Here is a 21,632-nt window from a genome sequence, read left to right as displayed (position 1 = left end):
GGATACAGGGTCACCCCTGGCCATATGACACCTTGGTGTAAACTAGAAAATGATGCCCCTCCCTCAAGAGGATTAATTCCATTTGTCAAAAAAATTGTCAAGCTAAGTTGATTTTTTAGAGTAAAACACTTGACTGCCATCTGCCAGGAAATGGGTATTTATAAATAAATAAATAAATAAATCTTAATGTCAACAGAATGCATGGTGCCCCCGAGACAAAATGATGCTGTGAGCGCCCAACGCACAACTGTACACATTGGCCCCGGTGGCAGAGAAACCTGATGACAAAGTGGGTTAAGAGGTATTGGTTAAATGAGTCAATTATCTCAGAGTACCTGCATGCCCAGGATTTGTCACAGCTCTTTTGCCTTCTCAGAGCCTTTCTCCTCAATCCCAATTAGGGCTGCCAAATAAATATGGGACGCCCACTTAAATTGGAACTTCAGATAAACAATAAATAGTTTTTAGTATAAGTACACACAGTAGTTGGGATATATGCATACTAAAATATTATTTATTGCTTATGTGAAATTCAAATTTACTGGGAATCCTGTACTCTTATTTGCTAAATCCGGCAACCCTATTCCCAGTGCACAGCTGGATTGATGTGGGACTTGCTGCTGTGTCTTAGGAATCCGGAGCAGTTATCACATGACACAGGGGTTAGATGGCAATTCTGTTGTAACAGCTTCGGACCTGTCACAAGTTAGGGCCAAGTGAATGATCCTGAGATGAAAAAGGAGTTGAATTGCTGAAGAACATCAGCTATGTGGGTATATGCAAGCACTGCGGGCTGGTGTGATCAGGGAAGGCTCCCTGGAGGAGACAGGATTGGAAGGAGGAGGACAGAGAAAATTTTCAGGAGCTGTTTCATGAGAAAAAGCTGAAGCTGAGATGAACTAGACAGTGTGTACTGTGTTCAGCAGATGAGTTTTATCAGAGTAGGGGCTTGACCATTTTAAAGATCACTGAGAGAAGGGCACAAGAGAGTAGTCAGGGGGTCCTTTTTTTTTTAAATTATTAATTTATTTATTTATGGCTGTGTTGGGTCTTCGTTTCTGTGCGAGGGCTTTCTCTAGTTGTGGCAAGCGGGGGCCACTCTTTATCGTGGTGCGCGGGCCTCTCACTATCGCGGCCCCTCCCATTGCGGGGCACAGGCTCCAGACGCGCAGGCTCAGTAATTGTGGCTCACGGGCCCAGTTGCTCCGCAGCATGTGGGATCTTCCCAGACCAGGGCTCGAACCCGTGTCCCCTGCATTAGCAGGCGGATTCTCAACCACTGTGCCACTAGGGAAGCCCAGGGGGTCCTTTTGATAGCATTTCTGTAAAATTTCCGGAGAGAGCTAGACCAATCCAGGAAAATCACGATGATAGTAAACTTGTCCTAAATGCCAGGCACTGTAACAAGCATTTCATAGGTATCATCCCAATTGAGTGTCACAACAAAACTCCAAATCAGGCACATTATCATCCCCATTTTATAGCTGAAGAAACTGAGGCAGAGGGTGGATTTTATGAAACATGCCCAGGGTCACATAGTGTGTAAGTGGCAGGGCTGGGCTTTGAACCCAGACCTGTCAGGCTCCAAAACCAACACTCTTTACCACCAAAATCTGTCAGACTCCGGAGCCTACACTCTTCACCACCACACTACGGGCTAAAGGTAATGGGTGGGGGGAAACGGAATGTGGTAGAGCACAGTTTCTGAGGCACTCAAGGTACTATGTGGTGTCAGGGACAGAGAGACAGGAACGGATGCCGGTAGCCACCCTCAGATTAATGAGGTGTCCTATACACTCTACCCTTGCTACTGTGTCAAGGTAGAAAGCAAAATATGCTGCAGTGAAGTGACATGTCTATGCCACCCCTAAGGGTATTAAGTCCCATATTTCTTTGGCCCTCTTTTTCACTCTTTCTGAAAACTAGAATCTGATAAATCCTACCCTGACCAGAAAAGAATCAAGAAGTGCCGCCCCTAATCCTTGGCATCACACCTACAGGTTTAAAGTCCCACAATAAACAGAACAAACAAGGAGATCACAGGAGACATTCTACTGGCAAGCATTCTTTCCCTGACAGAAACAACAAAAATCTCTGAAAAGCCAAAACACCAGTTGTGGTCTTCTTTGAGACTCTTCTTAAAGCTGGCTTTGCTACTCATCTGTAATCTATTCAATCTGAAACTTGTTACCAGGTTAACAGATAACACAGCTTTAATTTATTTGCCAAAACACTTAGCTTCCAAAACCTTATTATTATTTATTTACACATCATTGTTAAGATACAATGCCTGTACTTTGTGATAGGAGCATTAGCCACAAATGGATCTATGTTATCAGCGTTTGAGGACTGGTTGTTACTGATGATTTGTTGTCAGTTCCTTTTCTCCCATCCATCCCCCTTCATCAGGCCAGCTGAGCTAGGCAAAGTGCAGCCAGGGAGTGAACTGAGGAGCTCTGTACGATGTGCTAGTAAATCAGTTCTCGCACAGAGAGAGAGAAAACAAAACAAAGTAAAACATCTCCTAGATGGATCATTTGCCAATTTCCGTGGTGTAAATACACCCACCATGGGTGATTTCAAGCTACCACGTGACCCCACTGAATGTGAATCTGGGAAGAGATAAGAACAACAGCTCTCCAGAACCAGCACAAGCCAAGAAGGAAAATCTGTACAAAGTAGCAAAAAGGAATTGGGCCTGTCAACAGAGAAGTGGTTAAACAAAGGACAGTTTACCCATACAATGGGCCACGAAGTTGTTGTCAAAAATGCTGACATGGATCTATAGCTATTCATTCATAAATTTTCTTCTCTTTTGAAATAGATCTATATTTACTGACATGGAAAATACCTGCAATATGCTATTAAGATTTTTTTTAAGTCACCAAACAATATTAGTATCATCCCATTGTAATTTTTAAAAAGGTATGTGTACACTCACAAACACAGAAAAATTATTTAAGCATATTCACCAAAATATGAGTGGTAGTTATCTGTGGGTGGGGAAATTATGGACAAATTTTACTTTCTTCTTTTTAATACTTCTTTATCACAATTTTTTACAAGCACATATTACTTCTATATTCATATATATATGCATTTCTATGTATGCACATGTATATTTATTTCTATTTTTAATTTTAAAAACAGGAACTTGGGGAGGAGGGGCAAGATGGCGGAAGAGTAAGACGCGGAGATCACCTTCCTTCCCACAGATACAGTAGAAATACATCTACACGTGGAACTGCTCCTACAGAACACCCACTGAACGCTGGCAGAAGACGTCAGACCTCCCAAAAGGCAAGAAACTCCCCCCGTACTTGGGTAGGGCAAAAGAAAAAAGAAACAACAGAGACAAAAGAATAGGGACGGGACCTGCGCCAGTGAGAGGGAGCCGTGAAGGAGGAAAGGTTTCCAGGCACTAGGAAGCCCCTTCGCGGGCGGAGACTGTGGGTGGCAGAGGAGGGAGCTTCAGAGCCACGGAGGAGAGCGCAGCCACAGGGGTGCAGAGGGCAAAGCGGAGAGACTCCCGCACAGAGGATCGGTGCCAACCAGCACTCACCAGCCCAAGAGGCTTGTCTGCTCACCCGCCGGGGCGGGCGGGGCTGGGAGCTGAGGCTCAGGCTTCAGTCGGATCGAAGGGAGAGGACTGGGGTTGGCGGCGTGAACACAGCCTGAAGGCGTTAGTGCACCACAGCTAGCCGGGAGGGAGTCCAGGAAAAAGTCTGCAGCTGCCGAAGAGGCAAGAGACTTTTTCTTACCTCTTTGTTTCACGGTGCGCAAGGAGAGGGGATTCAGAGCACCGCCTAAACGAACTCCAGAGACGGGCGCGAGCCGCGGCTATCAGCACGGATCCCACAGCTACAGGGGCGCAGAGGGAAAAGCGGAGAGATTCCCGCACAGAGGCTCGGCGCCGAGCAGCGCTCACCAGCCCGAGAGGCTTGTCTGCTCACCCGCCGGGGCGGGCGGGGTCTGGGAGCCGAGGCTCGGGCTTCGGTCGGATCGCAGGGAGAGGACTGGGGTTGGCGGCGTGAACACAGCCTGAAGGGGTTAGCGCACCACAGCTGGCTGGGAGGGAGACCGGGAAAAGGTCTGCAGCTGCCGAAGAGGCAAAAGACTTTTTCTTGCCTCTTTGTTTCACGGCGCGCGGGGAGAGGGGATTCAGAGCGCCGCCTAGACAAACTCCAGAGACGGGCGCGAGCCGCAGCGATCATCGCGGACCCCAGAGACGGGCAGGAGACGCTAAGGCTGCTGCTGCCGCCACCAAGAAGCCTGTGTGCAAGCACAGGTCACTCTCCACACCGCCCCTCCTGGGAGCCGGTACAGCTCGCCACCGCCAGCTTCCCGTGAGCCAGGGACAACTTCCCCGGGAGAACGCACAGCTCGCCTCAGGCTGCTGCAACGTCACGCCGGCCTCTGCCGCCGCAGGCTCGCCCCACATCCGTACCCCTCCCTCCCCCTGGCCTGAGTGAGCCAGAGCGTCCGAAGCAGCTGCTCCTTTAACCCCGTTCTGTCTGGGCGGGGAACGGACGCCCTCAGGCGACCTACACACAGAGGCGGGTCCAAATCCAAAGCTGAAGCCCAGGAGCTGTGCGAACAAAGAAGAGAAAGGGAAATCACTCCCAGCAGCCTCAGAAGCAGCGGATTAAAGCTCCACAAACAACTTGATGTGCCTGCATCTATTGAATACCTGAATAGACAACGAATCATCCCAAATTCAAGAGGTGGACTTTGGGAGCAGGATATATTAATTTTTCCCCTTTTTCTTTTTTTGTGAGTGTATATGTGTATGCTTCTGGGTGAGATTTTGTGTGTATAGCTTTGCTTTCACCATTAGTCCTAGGGTTAGGTCCGCCCGTTTTTTTTTGTTTTTTTTTTTTACTTAAAAAAATTTTTTTTTCCTAATATATGTTTTCTTAATAATTTTTTCCTTATTTTCTATTTTTAGAAATTAAAAAAATTTTTAATAAGTTTTTTCATATTTTTTATTTTAAAAAATTAAAAAATTTTTTTCTCAATAAATTTTTTTCTTAATAATTTTTTTCTTATTTTTTACTATAAAAAATTAATAAATCTATTTTTAAAAATTAAAAAAAAATTTTTCTGAATACATTTACTCTTAATTTTTTTTCTTATTTTTTATTATAATAGCTTTATTTTATTTTATTTTATCCTCTTTCTTTCTTTCTATTTTTTTCTCCCTTATATTCTGAGCTGTGTGGATGAAAGGCTCTTGGTGCTCCAGCCAGGCATCAGGGCTTTGCCTCTGAGGTGGGAGAGCCCACTTCAGGACACTGGTCCACAAGAGACCTCCCAGCTCCACGTAATACCGAATGGCGAAAATTTCTCAGAGATCTCCATCTCAACATCAAGACCCAGCTTCACTCAACGACCAGCAAGCTACAGTGCTGGACACTCTATGCCAAACAACTAGCAAGACAGGAACACAGCCCCATCCATTAGCAGAGAGGCTGCCTAAAATCATAATAAGGCCACAGACACCCCAAAACACACCACCAGACATGGACATGCCCACCAGAAAGACAAGGTCCAACCTCATCCACCAGAACACAGGCAATAGTCCCCTCCACCAGGAAGCCTACACAACCCACTGAACCAACCTTAGCCACTGGGGACAGATACCAAAAACAACGGGAACTACGAACCTGCAGCCTGTGAAAAGGAGACCCCAAACACAGTAAGATAAGCAAAATGAGAAGACAAAAAAACACACAGCAGGTGAAGGAGCAGGGTCAAAACACACCAGACCTAACAAATGAAGAGGAAATAGGCAGTCTACCTGAAAAAGAATTCAGAATAATGATAGTAAGGATGATCCAAAATCTTGCAAATAGAATAGACAAAATGCAAGAAACATTTAACAAGGATGTAGAAGAACTAAAGAGGAACCAAGCAACGATGAAAAACACAATAAATGAAATTAAAAATACTCTAGACGGGATCAATAGCAGAATGACTGAGGCAGAAGAACGGATAAGTGACCTGGAAGATAAAATAGTGGAAATAACTACTGCAGAGCAGAATAAAGAAAAGAGAATGAAAAGAACTGAGGACAGTCTCAGAGACCTCTGGGACAACATTAAACGCACCAACATTCGAATTATAGGGGTCCCAGAAGAAGAAGAGAAAAAGAAAGGGACTGAGAAAATATTTGAAGAGATTATAGTTGAAAACTTCCCTAATATGGGAAAGGAAGTAGTTAATCAAGTCCTGGAAGCACAGAGAGTCCCATACAGGATAAACCCAAGGAGAAACACGCCAAGACACATATTAATCAAACTATCAAAAATTAAATATAAAGAAAACATATTAAAAGCAGCAAGGGAAAAACAACAAATAACACACAAGGGAATCCCCATAAGGTTAACAGCTGATCTTTCAGCAGAAACTCTGCAAGCCAGAAGGGAGTGGCAGGATATACTTAAAGTCATGAAGGAGAAAAACCTACAACCAAGGTTACTCTACCCAGCAAGGATCTCATTCAGATTTGATGGAGAAATTAAAACCTTTACAGACAAGCAAAAGCTGAGAGAGTTCAGCACCACCAAACCAGCTTTACAACAAATGCTAAAGGAACTTCTCTAGGCAAGAAACACAAGAGAAGGAAAACACCTACAATAACAAACCCAAAACATTTAAGAAAATGGGAATAGGAACATATATATCAATAATTACCTTAAATGTAAATGGATTAAATGCTCCCACCAAAAGACACAGACTGGCTGGATGGATACAAAAACAAGACCCATATATATGCTGTCTACAAGAGACCCACTTCAGACCTAGGGACACATACAGACTGAAAGTGAGGGGATGGAAAAAGATATTCCATGCAAATGGAAATCAAAAGAAAGCTGGAGTAGCAATTCTCATATCAGAAAAAATAGACTTTAAAATAAAGACTATTACAAGAGACAAAGAAGGACACTATATAATGATCAAGGGACCGATCCAAGAGGAAGGTATAACAATTGTAAATATTTATGCACCCAACATAGGAGCACCTCAATACATAAGGCAAATACTAACAGCCTTAAAAGGGGAAATGGAAATAACACAATCATAGTAGGGGACTTTAACACCCCACTTTCACCAATGGACAGATCATCCAAAATGAAAATAAATAAGGAAACACAATTTTTAAATGATACATTAAACAAGATGGACTTAATTGATATTTATAGGACATTCCACCCAAAAACAACAGAATACACATTCTTCTCAAGTGCTCATGGAACATTCTCCAGGATAGATCATATCTTGGGTCACAAATCAAGCCTTGGTAAATTTAAGAAAATTGAAATCGTATCAAGTATCTTTTCCGACCACAACGCTATGAGACTAGATATCAATTACAGGAAAAGATCTGTAAAAAATACAAACACATGGAGGCTACACAATACACTACTTAATAACGAAGTGATCATGGAAGAAATCAAAGGGGAAATCAAAAAATACCTAGAAACAAATGACAATGGAGACACGACGACCCAAAACCTATGGGATGCAGCAAAAGCAGTGCTAAGAGGGAAGTTTATAGCAATACAAGCCTACATCAAGAAACAGGAAACATCTCGAATAAACAACCTAACCTTGCACCTAAAGCAATTAGAGAAAGAAGAGCAAAAAAACCCCAAAGCTAGCAGAAGGAAAGAAATCATAAAGATCAGATCAGAAATAAAGGAAAAAGAAATGAAGGAAACAATAGCAAAAATCAATAAAACTGAAAGCTGGTTCTTTGAGGAGATAAACAAAATTGATAAACCATTAGCCAGACTCATCAAGAGAAAAAGGGAGAAGACTCAAATCAATAGAATTAGAAATGAAAAAGGAGAAGTAACCACTGACACTGCAGAAATACAAACGATCATGAGAGATTACTACAAGCAACTCTATGCCAATAAAATGGACAACGTGGAAGAAATGGACAGATTCTTAGAAATGCACAACCTACCGAGATTGAACCAGGAAGAAATAGAAAATATGAACAGACCAATCACAAGCACTGAAATTGAAACTGTGATTAAAAATCTTCCAACAAACAAAAGCCCAGGACCAGATGGCTTCACAGGTGAATTCTATCAAACATTTAGAGAAGAGCTAACACCTATCCCTCTCAAACTCTTCCAAAATATCGCAGAGGGACGAACACTCCCCAACTCATTCTACGAGGCCACCATCACCCTGATACCAAAACCAGACAAAGATGTTACAAAGAAAGAAAATTACAGGCCAATATCACTGATGAACATAGATGCAAAAATCCTCAACAAAATACTAGCAAACAGAATCCAACAGCACATTAAAAGGATTATACACCATGATCAAGTGGGGTTTATTCCAGGAATGCAAGGATTCTTCAATATACGCAAATCAATCAACGTGATACACCATATTAACAAATTGAAGGAGAAAAACCATATGATCATCTCAATAGATGCAGAGAAAGCTTTTGACAAAATTCAACACCCATTTATGATAAAAGCCCTCCAGAAAGTAGGCATAGAGGGAACTTTCCTCAACATAATAAAGGCCATATATGACAAACCCACAGCCAACATTGTCCTCAATGGTGAAAAACTGAAACCATTTCCACTAAGATCAGGAACAAGACAAGGTTGCCCACTCTCACCACTATTATTCAACATAGTTTTGGAAGTGTTAGCCACAGCAATCAGAGAAGACAAAGAAATAAAAGGAATCCAAATCGGAAAAGAAGAAGTAAAGCTGTCACTGTTTGCAGATGACATGATACTATACATAGAGAATCCTAAAGAGGCTACCAGAAAACTCCTAGAGCTAATCAATCAATTTGGTAAAGTAGCAGGATACAAAATTAATGCACAGAAATCTCTTGCATTTCTATACACTAATGACGAAAAATTTGAAAGTGAAATTAAGAAAACACTCCCGTTTACCATTGCAACAAAAAGAATAAAATATCTAGGAATAAACCTACCTAAGGAGACAAAAGACCTGTATGCAGAAAATTATAAGACACTGATGAAAGAAATTAAAGATGATACAAACAGATGGAGAGATATACCATGTTCCTGGATTGGAAGAATCAACATTGTGAAAATGAGTCTACTACCCAAAGCAATCTACAGATTCAATGCAATCCCTATCAAACTACCACTGGCATTTTTCACAGAACTAGAACAAAAAATTTCACAATTTGTATGGAAACACAAAAGACCCCGAATAGCCAAAGCAATCTTGAGAACGAAAAATGGAGCTGGGGGAATCAGGCTCCCTGACTTCAGACTATATTACAAAGCTACAGTAATCAAGACAGTTTGGTACTGGCACAAAAACAGAAATATAGATCAATGGAACAGGATAGAAAGCCCAGAGATAAACCCACGCACATATGGTCACCTTATCTTTGATAAAGGAGGCAAGCATATACAGTGGAGAAAAGACAGCCCCTTCAATAAGTGGTGCTGGGAAAATTGGACAGGTACATGTAAAAGTATGAAATTAGAACACTCCCTGACACCATGCACAAAAATAAACTCAAAATGGATTAAAGACCTAAGTGTAAGACCAGACACTATCGAACTCTTAGAGGAAAACATAGGCAGAACACTCTATGACATACATCACAGCAAGATTCTTTTTGACCCAGCTCCCAGAGAAATGGAAATAAGAACACAAATAAACAAATGGGACCTAATGAAACTTAAAAGCTTTTGCACAGCAAAGGAAACCATAAACAAGACCAAAAGACAACCATCAGAATGGGAGAAAATATTTGCAAATGAAGCAACTGACAAAGGATTAATCTCCAAGATTTACAAGCAGCTCATGCAGCTCAATAACAAAAAAACAAACAACCCAATCCAAAAATGGGCAGAAGACCTAAATAGACATTTCTCCAAAGAAGCTATACAGATGGCCAACAGACACATGAAAGAATGCTCAACATCCTTAATCATTAGAGAAATGCAAATCAAAACTACAATGAGGTATCATCTCACACCGGTCAGAATGGCCATCATCAAAAAATCTACAAACAATAAATGCTGGAGAGGGTGTGGAGAAAAGGGAACCCTCTTGCACTGTTGGTGGGAATGTAAATTGATACAGCCACTATGGAGAACAGTATGGAGGTTCCTTAAAAAACTAAAAATAGAACTACCATATGACCCAGCAATCCCACTACTGGGCATATACCCTGAGGAAACCATAATTCAAAAAGAGTCATGTACCAAAATGTTCATTGCAGCTCTATTTACAATAGCCAGGACATGGAAGCAACCAAAGTGTCCATCATCGGATGAATGGATAAAGAAGATGTGGCACATATATACAATGGAATATTACTCAGCCATAAAAAGAAATGAAATGGAGGTATTTGTAATGAGGTGGATGGAGTTAGAGTCTGTCATACAGAGTGAAGTAAGTCAGAAAGAGAAAAACAAATACAGTATGCTAACACATATATATGGAATCTAAGGAAAAAAAAAAAAGGTCATGAAGAACCTAGTGGCAAGATGGGAATAAAGACACAGACCTACTAAAGAATGGACTTGAGGATATGGGGAGGGGGAGGGGTGAGGGGTGACAGGGTGAGAGAGTGTCATGGACATATATACACTACCAAATGTAAAATAGATAGCTAGTGGGAAGCAGCCGCATAGCACAGGGAGATCAGCTCGGTGCTTTGTGACCACCTAGAGGGTTGGGATAGGGAGGGTGGGAGGGAGGGAGATGCAAGAGGGAAGAGATATGGGAACATATGTATATGTATAACTGATTCACTTTGTTTTAAAGCAGAAACTAACACACCATTGTAAAGCAATTATACTTCAATAAAGATGTAAAAAAAAAAAAAACACCATAAAAAAAAAAAAAGTTCAATGTCTCCAGTAGTTTATAAAAGAAGATTATGAAAAAAAAAAACAAAAACAAACAGGAACTTGAACACTTGTTATTTCTTGAGTCCTCTTCCATTCCTTTATCCACTTCTCCAGGTAGCACTGGTGGGGCCAGGATGGGGCAGAACATCAACTGGAACACAAGCAAGGCCAGGAGCACATTTCCCCCTGGGTCTGACTCCACTTTCCTGAGTGCCGCTCAGCGAACGGAGGTCAGTGGTCCAATATTACAGAGCAAATGAGTGGCAGTGCCCTGGCCATAGAATTCTCAAGGCTGGATGCTCAGGCCAGGTCTCCCCACAGCAGCTGCCTCATGATGGCACCACACTAGGTTATTCCAGCTTAGCCCTTTACAAATGAGGAACGATAGGGGCAAATCGAATTTGCAGAATTCGCTACAAGGTAGATTTGAGTTCCGCAGTCTAAATCATAGCACCCACGTCAATTCCTTACCAGTATCTTCTGAGAAATATGGGTCTCACTTCTCTACCTAGTTTGTTAGCCTAACCAGCGACACTCTTTCCCATCAATTACACCATAATTTAAATAGACTTGTAAGCCAACCCATGGTGTAACTGATGGGCTAGCCTAAGAAACTGACCATCATAAATAATATTGCTTCTGTGAGAAAACATGCTCCAGGTTTCCAACTGACTTACACACTAACGTCTGGAACATGACCTGATTCAGTTGTAAATTGGGGGCTGCCAACTGGGGACCAGGTGGTCTGATCTAAAGAGATCAGAGCCTTATGCTTCTCATATGGAAATGTCTTTACAGATGTGCTATTGTGATCAATGAATAATTTTAAAGCATTTGGGAAAAGTTAATTATTGATCCTTGCTTGCCTGACCAAAGCAGGGTCTACAAAACGCTGCACAAATTCAGCTTGGTCTATGCATTACCAAATAACCCCGCTGGTTGTCTTTTTCTCTGGCTGGTTTAGTCACAGTGTCAGGTTTATTCAAGTAGAGCTCAGGTAAAATTGGGAATCAAATGTTATTACTCAGAACACATATATAAAAAATGCAATTGCATTTAAAGAGAAATCCATCTTCCTCCTTCTCTATCAACGGAAGCGACTAGGGTGTTACAGTTTCCCAGTTGTAATCCACCTTCTGCAATGCCACTTCTTGTACTTGGCTATTACTGTACCTCCATCCCCAGCTTTCTAGTTTCTTCCTTCAAAGAACTCCAAAAATCATTTTTTAAAAGATGTTTCCCCAGGAATAATAAAAACCACTAACTGCTTTGTTTTAGTGGGGAAGGGTTGTTATTCTAATTTATGCTTCAAACTTATGCTTTTGGATACGAAAGCTCTCTAACCAGAAAGATGATGTGATTTATTTCATGACTCTCACCGGGCATGCTTCTGCTCTTGGTAAATGATGGTTACACTCTGTCAGAGACTCTGTAGAATCTGTTTCTTGACCGAAGAGAAGGTCCTCTTGATCATGAGGACCGAAACTAAGTCTGAAGACAGTACAAAGCTGCACAGTATGAGTCCAAGACTTTTCGGCTAGTAATCAGAAGGCTAGTAATCAGGTTGTGGTCTTGCTTCTAACAAATAACTAACTAGCTATGTTTCCTATAGTAAGTCCTTCCCTTCTCTGAGCCTCAGTCAACCTCCTCATCCAGAAAATTAGAGTTCTTCTAACTCCGGGGAATTTCACTGAGATGAGGAAGAAAGACAGGAGCATGTAATCTAATGGGAAGGCCATCTGGTTAAGCGAGATTATCCATCAAGAGGCTCATCTTTCCACCTGAGGGCAGCCCCTCAGATTTCATCTTGCAGGAGCAGTCATCAAAAGTTCACAATTCCTTTTTAACCTAGATCAGGTGACAAAAGGGGCAGCTGAGAAAGTGTAGCCAGTTCTTTCTGGAAGGGAGGGAAGCCCAGAGGGTGCTAACACTCTGAGCTCAGAGGTAAAGTGGAAAAGAGAGAAGAGATAACTGCCCTCATCTTGCGAAAGACAAAACTTCTGGTAATTTCCGAATTGGGGAAGGGATGGGTGGAAATGGAATCATCTATATTGTTTTTCTTCTTGTTTCAGGGTGTGTTGGAATAGATTTAATCTCTGGATTATTTCCAAGTCTTTGAGAGGATGACTTTATCCAAATTTTGTTTTACCTCTCTCCCAGGCCAGGTGATGTTCCTTAAGGGCAAGAGTCAAGCATGTAGATGCTCTAAAAGGGTTTGCTAAATAAATGACTGAGTAGCACATTTCCAGCAAAATTAAGATCAGCTGATCTTAACAGAAAATAAATTAGCATAAAAGTTAACAAGTTGCCTGAAATCCTCTCTGGAATGACGTAGAAAATAAAATCAACAAAATTGTTGAGATTAATTTCTTCTCAACAGCCTCTTGATTCTTAAAGTACAATGTCCTTAAACTGATCTTATACTGAAAGTGAGTTCTGAAAACCTGAGGCAGAACTTTCCACCATTAGCCCATACTACAGATGTTTAAGCAACCTGTGAAAGTATGGCCCATAGTTTGAGATACTTCTGTATGGAGTTAGTCATTTATAGAAGGAATTCAGCAGACTTGTTAGGAGCTTCAACCCAAGTTAAAATTCTAGCTCTGTCAAGTAACTTTGGGCAAATTATATAACCTCTCTGAGCTACAGATTCATCATCTTATAAAGAAGAATAATAGTGAAGCCTCATGGAGCCGATATGAGGAGTCAATGAGAAGGCACTAAAAGTACAGAGCCTGTGCCTGTTGGCCAACTGTACTCAATATCTTTTAATAACCTATAAGAAAAAAGAATCTGAAAAGAATAATATATATATACACACATATACATATATATACACACACATTATACACACATATACATATATATACACACACATATATACACACATATACATATACATATATACACATATACATATATATACACATTTACATATATACACATATATACACACACATATACATATATATATACAAACATACACATATATATATATATATATATATATATGTATGACTGAATCACTTTGCCGTACACCTGAAACTAACACAATGTTGTAAATCAACTATTCTTCAATTAAAAAAAGTACAGAGCCTGGCACATAGTAAGCTCTTATGTTATTGCTGCAGATAATAATAACAGTAACAATAACATAATAAATAATAACAACAAAACAAAAATATATCAAATAGTTAGGTCCCGTTAGTTACCTGCAACCGCCTTCTATCATCACCTGTACATGAGAAGGCAGGGTGGTCTACTAGAAAAAGCATGGATTCCGGAGTTAGCCAGAGTCCAACAGGAAGTCAGGAGCCCAGCACAGTGCCTGGTCCATAGTCCGCCTTCAACAAATAGCAACTGGGCTGCTGCTGCTACCGCTCTCATTATTAGTTACTCCTTTCATAGAATAATCTTAAAAACTTTACATTGAAAGCAGATCAAGGAACACTATAAACGTTTTTGATACTGGCTGAAGCAGTAGAGTATTCTGTACTAATCACCTTTACAGGTCTGTAGTTTTTCCTACTAGCAGCAAAAAAAAAAATCTAAACATATGCCTCATAAATTCCTGCAGTTCTTCCTAATTGCTACCTGGCTCTCTGTCACAGCTGGTGGACACACTGTCCCAAGATCCCCTCTGCTACTATATGGTTAATTACAATATTGAATCACTGAACTCAGAGAATGAATAAAAGCATATACTTCTTTATGTGCAATTCTGACGTTATTTGTAAAATAGGCTAGCTAATAGAAATTCTGCTGAAACATATTCCTTTCCAGTTGGTTGCCTGTTATTAACAGGCTTATTTCAATTGAGCTGTGTGTTAAGAATGATTACTATTTGATCTAATGGCTTCATATGATGGAGAAATAGGTGTTATTTACCGGACTTACCAGATCGAGGAAATAAAAATACAAGATGCTCAGTTAAGTCTGAATTACGGATAAACAATAAATATTTTTTTAGGGTAAGCAGGTTCCAAATATTTCATGGGACAGACTTATACAAAAAAAGTATTCGTTGTTTATCTGAAATTCAAAGTTAACTAAGCACTCTGTATTTTATCTGGCAACCCTATTTTTATACAACTACTGGTCTTTACTTACAACTTTCTAAATATATGAATTTGATGACATAAAGAATATCCATTTAGCAGTCAGTACCACTATTTTCTATCACAAAATCAACTAATTACATTTTTTCAATGTTCTAGAATGAACTCCTTGTCTTAAGAAATTTTAATTAAATTTCTGTAAATCCAAGTAACATGACTTTTACCAGCAGTAGGCATAACTGCATCAACAAACCACCAGCAACTACCAATGACTCCACGGTTAAGTAGAAACTCGGACGAGGCCACTTTGAAATGAAACTCATGTTGGAAACCAAAGCTCCAAGCCAGCCATTGAGGAAGGTTTTTGCCAGTTCACAAAGGTCATATTTACCTGTAGCTAGTGGCATTTCCTTGTTCCTAGATAAGATACAACACAAAGGGAAGTGTTCGGTTCCAGGTGAGTGGGGAAGCGGGTAAGAAATAAGAAGATAACAGTGTTTAGTTCAGGTGGGAATGTATCAAGCAAATGGTTCGCTCTGCTACACACCCAAGAGGCCACTAACTGGCCATAATGCAACTATTATCACCCATAAAAATCCCAGTCCTCTGCAGACGTAGAGAACGAACTTGAGGACACAGTGGGGAAGGGGAAGCTTGGACGAAGGGAGACAGTAGTATTGACATATATACACTACCAAATGTAAAATGGATGGCTAGTGGGAAGCAGCCGAATAGCACAGGGAGATCAGCTGGGTGCTTTGTGACCACCTGGAGGGGTGGGATAGGGAGGGTGGGAGGGAGACGCAAGAGGGAGGGGATATGGGGATGGATATATGTATACATATAGCTGATTCACTTTGTTATACAGCAGAAACTTAACACAACATTGTGAAGCAATTATACTCCAATAAAGATATATAAAAAAAAATCCCAGTCCTCTTTCACTCGGATTTATAGATAGAAAATTCTGACTGCGCAAGCGCCATTAACTTTCCTTTTCCAGAGGAGGAGGGGTCTCAGTGAGGTTGGTATTTATATTTAATGTTTACACAAGCTTAGGCTCAACAGCACATCCTGGCTGTGTCCTGGGTGCCGTCTCTATAGGAATCTGTAAGGGAGGCGTTAAGACAGTTATGAGCCTCTGATGTCCTCCTGCTCATTGTGAAAAATCAGACAAACAGTAGCTTTGCAGCCACATCCACAAGGCGGAGAGTAACTGAGAAAGGCAAACACAGTCTTGTAAGAAAAACATCCTAGAACTACAGGCTGATCCCCCTTCAAGCTATTGCTGTGCTCCTGGGGAAAAAAGCTGTCAGGTTTTCATCAATGAAATCATTTTAAAATCATGTAATGGAGCTCACTTTTTAAGAGTGGTGCTATGAATTTCCCCAAAGCTAGATGCCTAGATCTGCTGTCTGGATAAATCGAAATAAAATTGTGTATTTAAAAAAATTTTAACCTCCCAACGTCCTTCCCGTTTTTTCAATGGGGGAAGGGCAACAGGAAGATGAGCTAGGTGAGTAAATACTAATAAAGGTCTTCAAACATCTTATCTGAATAGGCTCTATTTTTTCCACATGTCACTCCTTAAAGCCCCAACGTGTTTTTTTTTTTTTTTGATGTAATTGTGAGGAATCTTAACGTATCATTAACTGTGGTCACTCGTTTACCAAACTTTGGGCTGGGAAGTATCAACTTCCTTATACCTGCTTTGCACAACTATCCCTAAATCTTTTTATCTAGTTCCCTTGAGACAAGAAGCCATGGTATCTTTAGCTTGGAGATTTCCCAATAACACATACCCACAAGAGAAGCGATACATGTATGCTCAGGCAAGAACAGGATTTGGAGCCAAAAACCTAGATTTCAGTCCTGGCTTTGTGCCTTACTGGCTCTGTAACCACAGACAGGTTACTCATTCTCTCTTAAATGAAATGGCCTTCTCTGTAAAATGGATGGTTCTAATCCAATGAGAAAATGCACGTGGAAGTGATTTGTAAATGTAAAGCAGTATATAAATGGTATTGATTGTTCTTATCATAGAACTCAAAACGGGATTTCCACCTTGTGCTAACAGGGTAGGAACGGGGGCAGAGGAGGCCTTTGAAGAGGCTTCTGGTGGTTTGCGGAAGGCCATGGTCTAGAATGTTAAGCATCGTTCTGGCTTTAAGACTGAAGGACTGACCCCGCAACCCTCATTTACATGCATCCCTCAATGACTTTTCATGAGTCTGAACTAGAAAGTCAGCTCCTTTTCTCACAGAGCTCCTTCCTGAGGAGTTGACCCTGCCCCTCTTCTGACAAAAGATGCGTCTTCCCCAAGAGGGGACGAGAAACACAGACAGCCTGTTCAATTTCATGTAGCCTGCATCTTCTGAACAGCCAGATCCCCCTGGCTAGACATTTGAGGCCATTGATGACTCATGCCAATTTCAAGAACATGTTGTTATAACCACTTGCATCTCCTTCACCGAGTGAAGGTTTAAATAGCTGAAAATCACCACCACACCTAGTAAATGAGATTTTTCTCAGTTCAAACAACACAGTTATAGGCAAAGTAGAGTACACAGTATACAATATTATTTGTGAGGTACCATGACATATTAGCTAATGCTAAAAGGTGAAAGACACCCATTACAAGAATGCAGCGCAGGGAATTCCCCGGCGGTCCAGTGATTAGGAGTCCATGCTTATACTGCAGGAGGCCCGGGTTCGATCCCTGCTCGGGGAACTAAGATCCTGCAAGCCACGTAGCGTGGGCAAAAAAAAAGAATGTAGTGCATATTTGCATATCTTTAGGTATTATTAAATTAATTCTGAGTATAATTTGGAGCTGGAAATCTTACTATTTTTAAAAGCACAATTACCAATGCTAAAGGACTAATACATGTATCATTCGTTGTATCCTCCCAGTTGTAGAAAGCAAAGAACTAATTCCTGTTGCAGTCTCAAGAACTTGGGTAAGCATAACGTTTATAAGTTTTTTGTCCTATTTAGGAACTTGTAGGTACATGAAATAAAACTGAAGGAAGTTCCAACTGACCATGGGAGGTGTTCAGTCAGAATTCTGGGGGTGGGGTGGGTAATCCAATTGATATTGACTTCAAGTGTTTTTATCTAGAATCAAGACAAGGCATACAATACTATGATACATATGTTATGTAATAATTGCCATGATTATGCCTGTGGACAAATGGCAGATATTTGAGTAATATTTGATTTGGCTTCTTAATTTTCATCCCAGAGAGAAGAGTAAGAAACTTGAGGGTGTGGAGAAAAGGGAACCCTCCTACACTGTTGGTGGGAATGTAAATTGGTGCAGCCACTGTGGAAGACAGTATGGAGATTCCTCAAAAAAAATAAGAATAGAACTACCATACGATGCAGCAATCCCCTCCTGGGCCTATATCCGGGAATATGAAAACTCTAATTCGAAAAGATATATGCACCCCAATGTTCACTGCAGCACTATTTCCAATAGCCAGGACATGGAGGCAACCTAAATGTCCATCGACAGAGGAATGGATAAAGAAGATGTGGTGTATATATACAATGGAATATTACTCAGCCATAAAGAGAAACAAAACTGAGTTATTTGTAGTGAGGTGGATGGACCTAGAGATTATCATACTAAGTGAAGTAAGTTAGACAAAGACAAATATCATATAATATCACTTATATGTGTAACCTAAAAAAAAGGATATAAATGAACTTATTTACAAAACAGAAAGAGAGTCACAGACATAGAAAACAAACCTACGGTTCCCAAAAGGGAAAGTGGGAGGAGGGATTAAATTAGGAGTATGGGATTAACATATACACACTACTATATGTAAAATAGATAAACAACAAGGAGCTACTTTATAGCACAGGGAACTATATTCAATATCTTGTAATAACCTATAATGGAAAAGAATATATATATATGGAATCATTTTGCTGTACACCTGAAACATTGTAAATCAACTATACTTCAATTAAAAAAAGAAAAAAATATTTAAAAAGAAAAATTAAAAAAAAGAAACTTCTACAGTATTTGTTACCCCTTTCTTTATTGAAAGCCTATTAGATCGTCTTACTGGCCTCCCCTCTGTCTTCCTTTCCTGGATACAGCCCCTCCCTCCTCAATCCTGGTTATAGGGGTGGCTACTGGCAGCCGAGTTGGTACAACATGACCCCCTCCTTGACCACAGGTGACTGGTCCAGGGGATGAGCAGCCATCCATGAATTTGGAATTGAGACTAAGAGAAACTTGGTCTCACGCTGGGTAGCTGGGTCTGTAATATGAATGCAGGTGGTAGGGATAGCCATCTACTGTCAGCAGACCAGGGAGCAGAGAAAGAAAGAGTCAAGCTGACATGACAAGAGAGGCAGAGGTGAGAAGGAGTGAAAGAAAAGTCCTGACTACTAACCCGGTGTCTGGTCCCAGGTCATTCCTGAAGCCCGTCTGCATTCTTATCCGTGGGTTCCTTGAGAACCCTGGGGGCCTGTAGAATAAATTCCTCCTTTTTGCCTGAACCAGCTAAAGTAGGTCTCTAGTCCTTACAACCAAGAGTCCAAACGACTGCACTTTCAAACTTTAATTTTGGCATTCTTCAGTTTTTAAAGAGATACACTCACTCTAAAGCAAAAAGAGTTTGCACTCAAGGGTCCACCTAGGCAGCAATGATCCTGGCACACACAGTGTCTGGCATATACTTTAGTGGTAGGTGCTCATATAATGTGTGATGAATGAATGGAGGCATCTGTTCCAAATCACCAGGCATGAGCTTTAGCTGAGATTCAGATTAGGCTCAGTATCCATGAATTTATGACTATACATTTTCTAAATCTTATTGGTCAAAAATAGAAGTATTAGAACAGCTACATTTAACCATTAACCTACTATTTTCAAAGCTAGATGAAAGGCAGAGCTGCACGGTAGTTACAAACAATGGCACTGGTGTCAGACTGATTGCATTCGAATCACAGCTCTGCCCTCAGGCCTCTCTAGGTCTCAGTTTCCTCATCTATAAAATGGGGATAAGAACAGTATATATCACAGATATTTTGAGGATTACAGGAGGTAATCCATGAACTGCACATGGTATATAGTAAGTGTTCAATAAATGTTAATGACCGTTATGATGATTTGGGGGCAACTTTTAAAAGAAATAAGAGCAATGTGTACAAATCTCACTTGGTACACTCCTCTTGAGGAGCTGCTCTTCTTATCACTGATCCAACTCTTCTTTCTGACTCTCTGCAGGACAGCCTGGTAGCAGACTTCTTCTGGAACACCCACCTGGGTATCAGTATCTTTGCCTCATCTAGTGACAGTCCTCTGAGGACTCTCAAACATCCTGTTCCTTTCAGGCCCCTCCAATCAATTGTTCAGGTTTTAAAAGTCTGTGATGTTGGGGCTTCCCTGATGGCGCAGTGGTTGAGAGTCTTTCTGACAATGCAGGGGACACGGGTTCGAGCCCTGGCCTGGGAGGATCCCACATGCCGCGGAGCGGCTGGGCCCGTGAGCCACAACTACTGAGCCTGCGCGTCTGGAGCCGGTGCTCCGCAACAAGAGAGGCCGCGACAGTGAGAGGCCCGCGCACCGCGATGAAGAGTGGCCCCCGCTCGCCGCAACTGGAGAAAGCCCTCGCACAGAAACGAAGACCCAACACAGCCAAATATAAATAAATAAATAAATAAATAAACTTCTTTATAAAAAAAAAAGTCTGTGATGTAAAAAATGTGATACCAGAACAGTCAACACTACTCAGGATATTTTCTCCCATCACAGGATTTTCTGCCATTTTCCAAATCTATTTAAAATGTTCTTGAAATTGGTATGTTCTTTATGCATGTTCTTTAGTCCTTATCTACTGAAGTATTTATGGATGAAATATGGTAACTTGGGGTTGCTTCAAAATAATAGGGAAGGGGGGCGAGTTAGGGTAGAGATGAAACAGGCATGGTCATGAAAACTGGGTGATTGGTACCTGCGGGTTCGTTGTATTAATCTGTTTTTTACATGTTGGAAATTTTCCATAATAAAAAGTTATGCCTAAAAATGTTCTTAGTCCTTCCCTCTGACACTTCTTTAGCCTGAGCTGTGTATAATTTTGCTCATACAAAATGTAGTTTCTCTTTTTTTACATATGTTGCTGCCAGAAATACCTTGAAATCATAAACCGCCTCCAAAAGAGCAGAAGGTCCATATCCTGCACACACTGAAGACAATGTTTGAGCGCAATTTAGATGCAAATTTTGAAAAGATTTAAGCCGGTTTCATTCCTACTTTGATACTAATGAAGGAAATAGGTAAGAAATCCCAGGAGAAACTGTCTCTTCTTCGGGGACTTTGGCTGATAATTTTTGTTTACAACCAAAACGGTAAAGCACGTGCTGCTCTGTGACACAGGTGTAATGGGTTAGCAAATGCCCTTTAGAAGACACACATGCAACGTAAGTATGTCAAAAGCCACAGGAAAAACTGTCTCCACCTTGGATCATGAGGACTTTTTGTTCACGCCTTGTAGTCAGTGAGCCAAATGTATCATAGCAACAGTAATGGGATGCTACTAACAAGAGCCTTCTCCCAGTGTTTAACCTTGGCTGCAACCTTCGCAGAAGGTTCCTGCCTTGGCACTGCTGACAATAGAAGGCATCCGTTATGTGGCTTCAAATGACCAAGGACCATGTTAGAGCATCA

This window comes from Balaenoptera borealis (genome assembly GCF_965194805.1).
Source record: "Balaenoptera borealis genome assembly, chromosome: X".
Classification (NCBI taxonomy): Eukaryota; Metazoa; Chordata; class Mammalia; order Artiodactyla; family Balaenopteridae; genus Balaenoptera; species Balaenoptera borealis.
The sequence above is the reverse complement of the archived record's forward strand: the minus strand, read 5'-3'. Positions refer to the sequence as shown.